The sequence below is a fragment of the Cenococcum geophilum genome (assembly GCF_001692895.1).
Source record: "Cenococcum geophilum 1.58 unplaced genomic scaffold K441scaffold_66, whole genome shotgun sequence".
NCBI lineage: Eukaryota > Fungi > Ascomycota > Dothideomycetes > Gloniales > Gloniaceae > Cenococcum > Cenococcum geophilum.
In genome coordinates this window covers 57,421-64,910 of record NW_027137624.1, presented here as the reverse complement: position 1 = coordinate 64,910, position 7,490 = coordinate 57,421, and positions in this window count along the sequence as shown.

Genomic DNA, 7,490 nt, shown 5'->3' with positions numbered 1-7,490 from the left:
AGGCAGTAACTATAGTAAAAAGAAAACTCTAAAATATTATGTAATGGACCTTAGCAATTAAGTATACGATGTAGTTTTAGACGCTAGTAATATAAGTTAAGTAAAATAATAGGGCGCTTATGGCATAGTATAAGTAAGGACTTAAGGCTAAAGTCTAGGATATAATTATTTTAATAAAAGATACGGACACCCTAAGGGAGTTAATAAATTAAGTAATTAAGATTAATAATTAGATCTACTAAAGGGAATAGGCTAAAAAAGGTTAGAATAGAGTTCTATAGTTATATAAGGCGCAGAGTACGCAACAACTAAAGCTAAGTTAAAAACTATAGTATGGCGTAGAGCTAATAGACCTAAGTGGTACTAAAGAAGCCTATAAGAGATAGAGTAAGAAACCGTAAAAACCTAAAGGTTAAGGATCTAGTAATTATAGAACTAAGAAGCAGAGGCTAAACCAGGGATCTTAGTAGTAGAAGACGTTTAGGCGGACTCTATAGTAAAGTTAATAGTTTAAAAATAAAGCTTATATAAATTGCGGGTGTTGGGAATAAAAGCAAATGGTCACTATATAAGGCATATTGCCGTCACATATGGTAAGTTGCCATTACGTACGGCAAGTTGCCATCACGTGCCGCCGCGGCACTAACGTGGTAAGGAACCTTAAGTTCCTTACCCCTTTCTTTAAGAAGAAAAACAGAACAATTATTATACTATCTACGAACCGTAGCTACGTGATATCCCCTTATGAGTCCAACACTAATTAGTGGTTAACTTCACTGTTATACTATAGAGCAGCTAGGTATTCCACTAAGAAGAGATAAGCCACTATACCAGTGCTACTTATGCTAAAGAAAGCTGTCTTTTAAGGTTAGAACTGGTCCTAAACCTTAAATAGAACTCTTCTATAAATCTAAGGATCTAAAGGCCAGAACTGGTCCTAAGCCTTTTTAAGATTATAGATTCTTGCGTCTATTACGTAGAATAATACGCTTTATAAGTCTTCGCGATTTAAGGCTAGAACTAGTCCTAAGCCCTATAATCGCAAATATATGTTACAAACGCGTACTAAACGACAATCCCTATACTACTAATATTCCCTTCCTTTAAAGATATAACTATAGCCACTCTAAACAACTAGAGAAACTTCTTACTACTAAGGGTAGCTATATACGCGAAACTTATTAATAAAGATTAGGACGTATTTACCTTTAATATAATAACCTATACCACAAAATAAGTTAACGGCTTTCTCCTATACTATATTCTATTCTACTAAGATAGCTACTACGCCAATTTACAGTTATGGGAATACTTTAGGGAGGATTTTATAGGATGGACCGCTGATACCTAAGCACTTAGCAATGTTAATATTATTTAGGGTTTTTAAGACTCCCTCTAAAGGAATAGGGTGTATATTACTGAGAATGGTAACCTAATTACTAGTAATATTTACGCTATTCTTACTAGTATAGAAGAACTAGTATAGACGGAAGCTAAGATTATATATTAACTACAGAAACCTAAAACCAACCTATATTCTTCGGAAGGCAACTTTAATTCAGAACGAAACCCCTAGAACGCTACTCTCCTACCTAGAGGTGCTTTTCTACCTAGAGGTGCTCTTCCTCTACCTCTACTACCTCTAACTCCTTTATCCTAGCCAACCAATAAGCCTTTATTTTAAGAAGTCACGAATCTAATAAAGGTATATTTAGATGAAGAGAAGAAGTTTAGAGGAGAATTATACAATATACTTAGAGTAAAACTATAGGTCTTTTATAACTGCTATAATAAGGTTAGAATTTAATGCTACTAGTTCTATTATACTTTCTCTATTATATTAAAGGGACGGGCGGCAACGTTCTATTATAACTATATCGCAGGTAAAAACTATAGCTTTAATGTAATGCTTTAGCTTATTAGAGCCCACTTTAAAACTAATAAGAACTGCTAACTCTATATATCCGAATAGCGGGAGACTATATTTTAGAGAGTTATTACTTCTAACCCGATAACGACTTACCTAGAGTATCTTTAACTACTCTTTAATAAACTCTAGAAAATCTAATGTAGCCTTACCGAAACCTACTAAAATAAAAACAGTCTAAGGGACTAGGTTATCTTAGTATGCTATAGCGTTCCTAAGTATAACTTAGCGCTATATAAACCTATGGACACGTTTAAAGGAGTATATACTAAGCTACGCTCCGCCGTAGGTACTGCGATATGAATATAAGAATCTTAATAGCTCTATACTAAAAGCCCTACCTAACTAAGCGTTCCTAACTAATACGATTATAACTAGACTAATCGAATATGTGGCGGCCGTGGTAGGGAATACGGTAAAGGGTATAATTAACGTTAACTATAAGGTAATTATGGAGGTCCTTATGGAGGTTCATTTTGAAGTAATTGCTAGAAGAAGTGCTATGTTTATAAGAAGCTAAATTGCTAGTTAACTAGATACTCCCTTAATAAGTGAAAAGAGGTATATAATAAGTTCCGTTAGAGTATAAGAAACGTTAAAAATTATAAGGTCACTATAGCCTACTTCTAAAGCTTCCTAGTTTAATATAAAGGCGTAGAAGACCTTAAGGGTGAGGTTAATAAGACCGAATAGCTCCTTATAGATATGGAAATTAAGGACTACTTACCTAACTAATACTTTACTAAGTATAGTAAGGTAAATAGTATACAAACCGTTGCTGTTCTTAATAACCAATCTACGCTCCATTTTATTATAAAGTTAGATATCTTTAACAAGCTAAAGGAGAGCTCTACGTTTTTCTTTAACAACAGATACTCGGCAAACGTCTTCTATAGTATTATGCCGGATACTAGAGCCGCAGGAGTATCTATAGTAGGAGAACCTTAAATTCGAGCCCTTTAGCAGCTTAATAGCTCTGTTTAGATTAACTATTTAACAGTAGGCCAACACATAATTCGTTTTAGCAAAGGTACTATAATCTCTCTCGGCACAATTAGGGTTTAAACCCCCTTAGGGTATATTACTTTTTACATTGTTCCCATAAATACCCCATTTTTATTTTATATTAGAGATATAGACAAACTAGGCGTTAAGCTTAATAACCTTAAGAATATGCTCGTGTAGGGAGATAATCGGGTGCCTATTATACGTAAGTAGGGTTACCCTTAGCTGCTCCTTTAATAACTAGAAAAGAGTGTTGCTTAAAGCTATTTAACTAAGTTAGAGTTACGCCAACTACACTATTGTTTTAGTTACCTATCAGTTTACTAATTACTTAGGGTTCTTTAGTAAGTAGGCTATAAAGTTAAGGTTAAGGCAATTAAGCATCTTATAAAATACTACTACTACTGCTAAATAAACCAGAGGTCCCCTGGCCGATTTAAGTTCACCCTTAAAGATAACTATAACTTTAACTTCTATATTATCGTCGACGTTATATACCTTAGCGGCAAGCCAATACTCCAAGTTATTAACTTCTTAACCTCCTTCTAAGCCGCACGATTCTTAAAGGATATGTTAGCTAGGAACGCATAGGATACCCTTTAGTTATGCTAGATTAATGTCTACCTAGGACCCCCTAATTAAATCGTCTATAACGTAGGAAAGAACTTCTTATCTATAGAGTTCTGATAATAAATAAAGGCAATAGCAATTAAGGTTAAGGAAGTCCCTATTAAGGCACATAATAGTATTAGAAAAGTAGAGTAATATTATACGCTATTACGTCGCGTATATAAGATTATCTCTTTAGAACTAAAGGACGCTAGCGAAGAACTTACCTTATAAATGGCTGTTAAAGCTATTAATAATTCCGCTGGCCTGGATAAACTTATACCTATATTACTAGTCTTTAGCGCCTACCTATGAATAACTAACAATTCTCTACTATCTCCCTCTATTATATAATAAGCTAAGGTAATTCGCAAGGCAATAAAGGAGGTGCGACGCCTCTATGCTATACGCCAGGTTAATAACGCACTAGGAATAAGAAATGGCCTAAACACCTTAACTACACTTAATCTGCTACTCTAGTTTAAAGTACGCGTATAGCGTAAAAGGGGAGGATAGTTAGGCCTATATTAACTTATTATAATTAATGGTTAAACTTATACTATTTAGATGCCTTATAGACCCACCTAATTCCATTTAACTATTATTAAGCCTTACTATAAAGATAACAATTCTAAGCCTTTATAGGATGCCCTAAAAGATGCCTTAGAAGAAAACCATAATTAATATGCTCTAGAAGGCGACTACGATCCCAATATAATTATAGTAGATGCGCTATAACTATAATGCGGTAGAGGTCGCCTAAAGGGATTATAAAATTGCTAACACCTTATTAATTTTAAAGAACAATTTGTTACCGCCATTAAGAATAAAGTTAAGTTATTAATGGCCTTTATAACAGCCAAAGAGAAGGCTAACTTTAAGCTCGCAAAATAGCTCTAAAAGGAAGGTCATATTATAACCCTAGGAGCTCCTTTCTAAGCATCTAATAAGTAGGAGATCAACGGTCTTATCGTAAGAGGAGTCTTTAAATTTAAGAAATATAACCCTACTAAGTTCGATAGAGTTCGTATCTTTAAGTTAAGAATAGTTAACGAGATTAAGGGCAAAGCTACTAACGCCCTATTTAAGAAATTAAGGCTTATTATCTAAGGTTATAACAATAATAGTAAAGAGATAATTTTTATATAATCTCCTATAATTTAACGAGCTAGTTAGCAAGTTATTATTGTATTAGCTCCCTCCTTAATAAAGAATAGAATAGCAGTTTATTTATAAGATATTATTTAAGCCTATACCTAATTAGAGACGCACCTTCAGCGCTTAATATTAGCATACCTTCTGGAGTAAATTCGCCACCAGTATTCTGAAGATATAATTATAGTTATGCTTAAGCCATTATATAGAATCGCAGAGGTAGGAACTTACTAGTAGGCTACCTACAGCAAGCACCATAAAGAGAAGCTTTTAATAACTACTTTTATATTTAATCTCTGCTTCCTTATTATAACTACAGAAACCCTATTTAAAATCGTTGGTATATAAACTAATAATATAATTATCTTAGGAGACGACCAATTCTTAGCTCTTAAAGAGGATAAGCTAGTAAAGATAAATCTTATAGCAAAGCCAAAGGAAAAGCTTAACTTAATAACACTATTACTCTTTAATAGATATATCCTCTCCCTAAACGAGGATTCTATTGCTTTACGCTAGAAGGGTTAAAGTAAGAAGATTAACGTTATTAATATTAATTCCCTAAAGTAAGGATATATGGAGTAACGCGCTTACAGAGCTTATATTACTTCTATCTATTAACCTAAGGCTTTATTTAATTTCTCTGTTACCGCCTAATACTAGGAACTAACTAAGGATAACGTTCTTACCCTAAATAAATGTCTTTTCTGGCAAATAAACTATCTTAATTGGGGACTACTCTATATGCCTATTAATCTTCCTACCGCTAAGCTCTTTGTATTTATTAATGGATTGTTTATAAATAATAAAGATTTTAGCTCCTAGTTGGGATATAAGATTATTATTACGAATGAATTTACTAGAGAGAATAACTTTATAATCTATAGCAATCTTATCTATTAGAGCTTAACTAAGAGCAAGCGCATTACCTAAAGTGTTTTGGCGTTAGAGATATATAGAATAGTTAGCGGAGTTAATATAGCAATTATAATTAGAACTACCCTAAAGATAATTATAGATCGACTTGAACTTCCTATTATCCCTACAATTGTGTACACCGATTTATTTTCCCTCTATAAGTGTTTAGTCAAGCTTGGTACCATAAAGGAAAAACGCCTTATAATTAATATTATGGCACTTTAGCAATCCTATAAGCGTTAAAAACTCTTTAAGATTTAATAGATTAATGGCTAAGATAACCTAGTAGATATAATAACGAAGGCGAACCCAAATAAGGCACTAAAGACGTTTGTTAACATAAATACTCTATATATATGAGTTAAAGGTTAGGTTAAAAGGGAGTCCCTAGAAATTTCTTAGTTATGTAAAGTCTTAAGATATCTAGGAACTTTAACTAGCGGTTAAAGTTATCTAATTAGTTAGATTCTGCAGACCCTAACTTAAACTAGCCAATTAGGATTTTCTATCCCCAGGATGGAAAATCGCTATTGGCTCGCTTACCGCTAGCGCCTTAGCGGCCCTACTAATAAGATACCTACCTATAACTTATAAGCAAGAAAGCACCACGTACTAAGAGGCAAATTTTAGGACAGCGAGACTTATATTACAATGGCAATAGTAAGTAAGGAGGATTAATTTTTGTTCCGCTAGTTAAGCGGTATATATATATAGATAGCAACTACAAAAAAAGAGTTACTAGTGTTGGGAATAAAGGCAAATGGTCACCATATAAGGCATATTGCCGTCACGTGTGGCAAGTTACCGTTACGTGCGGCAAGTTGCCATCACGTGCCGCCGCGGCACTAACGTGGTAAGGAACCTTAAGTTCCTTACCCCTTTCTTTAAGAAGAAAAACAGAACAATTATCATACTATCTACGAACCGTAGCTACGTGATATCCCCTTATAAGTCCAACAGCGGGAAACAAGGTCACTTCGCGAGGGATTATAAAAATAGTTAGAGTTACTATATAATAAAGGGAACTAGACTAATAGTAGAAAACATATATATATAGATAAATAATAGTGTACTACGAGGAACAAAGAAATGTTTAATCAGAAGTTTCGCGTTTTATTACAATAACGCATACTAAATTTATAAAGACGCTAAGTATAGCGTAAGCTACTAGCTATAGGAGCCAAAATCTATAAAGTATAGAGGAACCAATAAACTAGTTTATAGATTGGATATTAAGAACAATAAATTTAATATAGGCGAAACATTCTATAACAATAAGGCAATAAGGGCGGGTTACTAGAAATACGTAGACCTTAGAGATATTATATAAGAGGTAGAGGATAATTCTACTATAGAATAGGGAATATTAGTAGGGATTAAGACCCTACTAAATACGATATCTATTACTTTATAAGACGCAAGAGAAGTAAGGCAGCGAACTACTTTAGCACTCGGTAAGGGTAAAAGGCTAAAGACTTAAGATTCTTAAGATAAGATAAGAGATAACTAAGATTCTCAAGATAAGATAAAGTAAGCTTAAGGACCTATAATAGACAATAACCAATAGAGTAGAGTAGTGGCTTAGTTTAAAGATATAAGAATAAGCTTGGGATAGAGTTTCCCATAGGTATAAAACTCTTAAGACGAGATAAGAATACCTAAGCTTAGCTAAACTAAGGTAGGAGCTAAGCTTAAGTTAAAAGTAGGCTTAGGATTAAAGAATTTAAGGGACTAGGAATTCGGAATATAAATAAAGACACCTATAAGTAAAAGACAAGCAGTGTCTTTATAAATTAGAAAATCTATAATATAAATAGCAGTTAGATTAAGAGATAGATATATAGACCCAGAAGACTTACTAGGGGAATATAGTGTT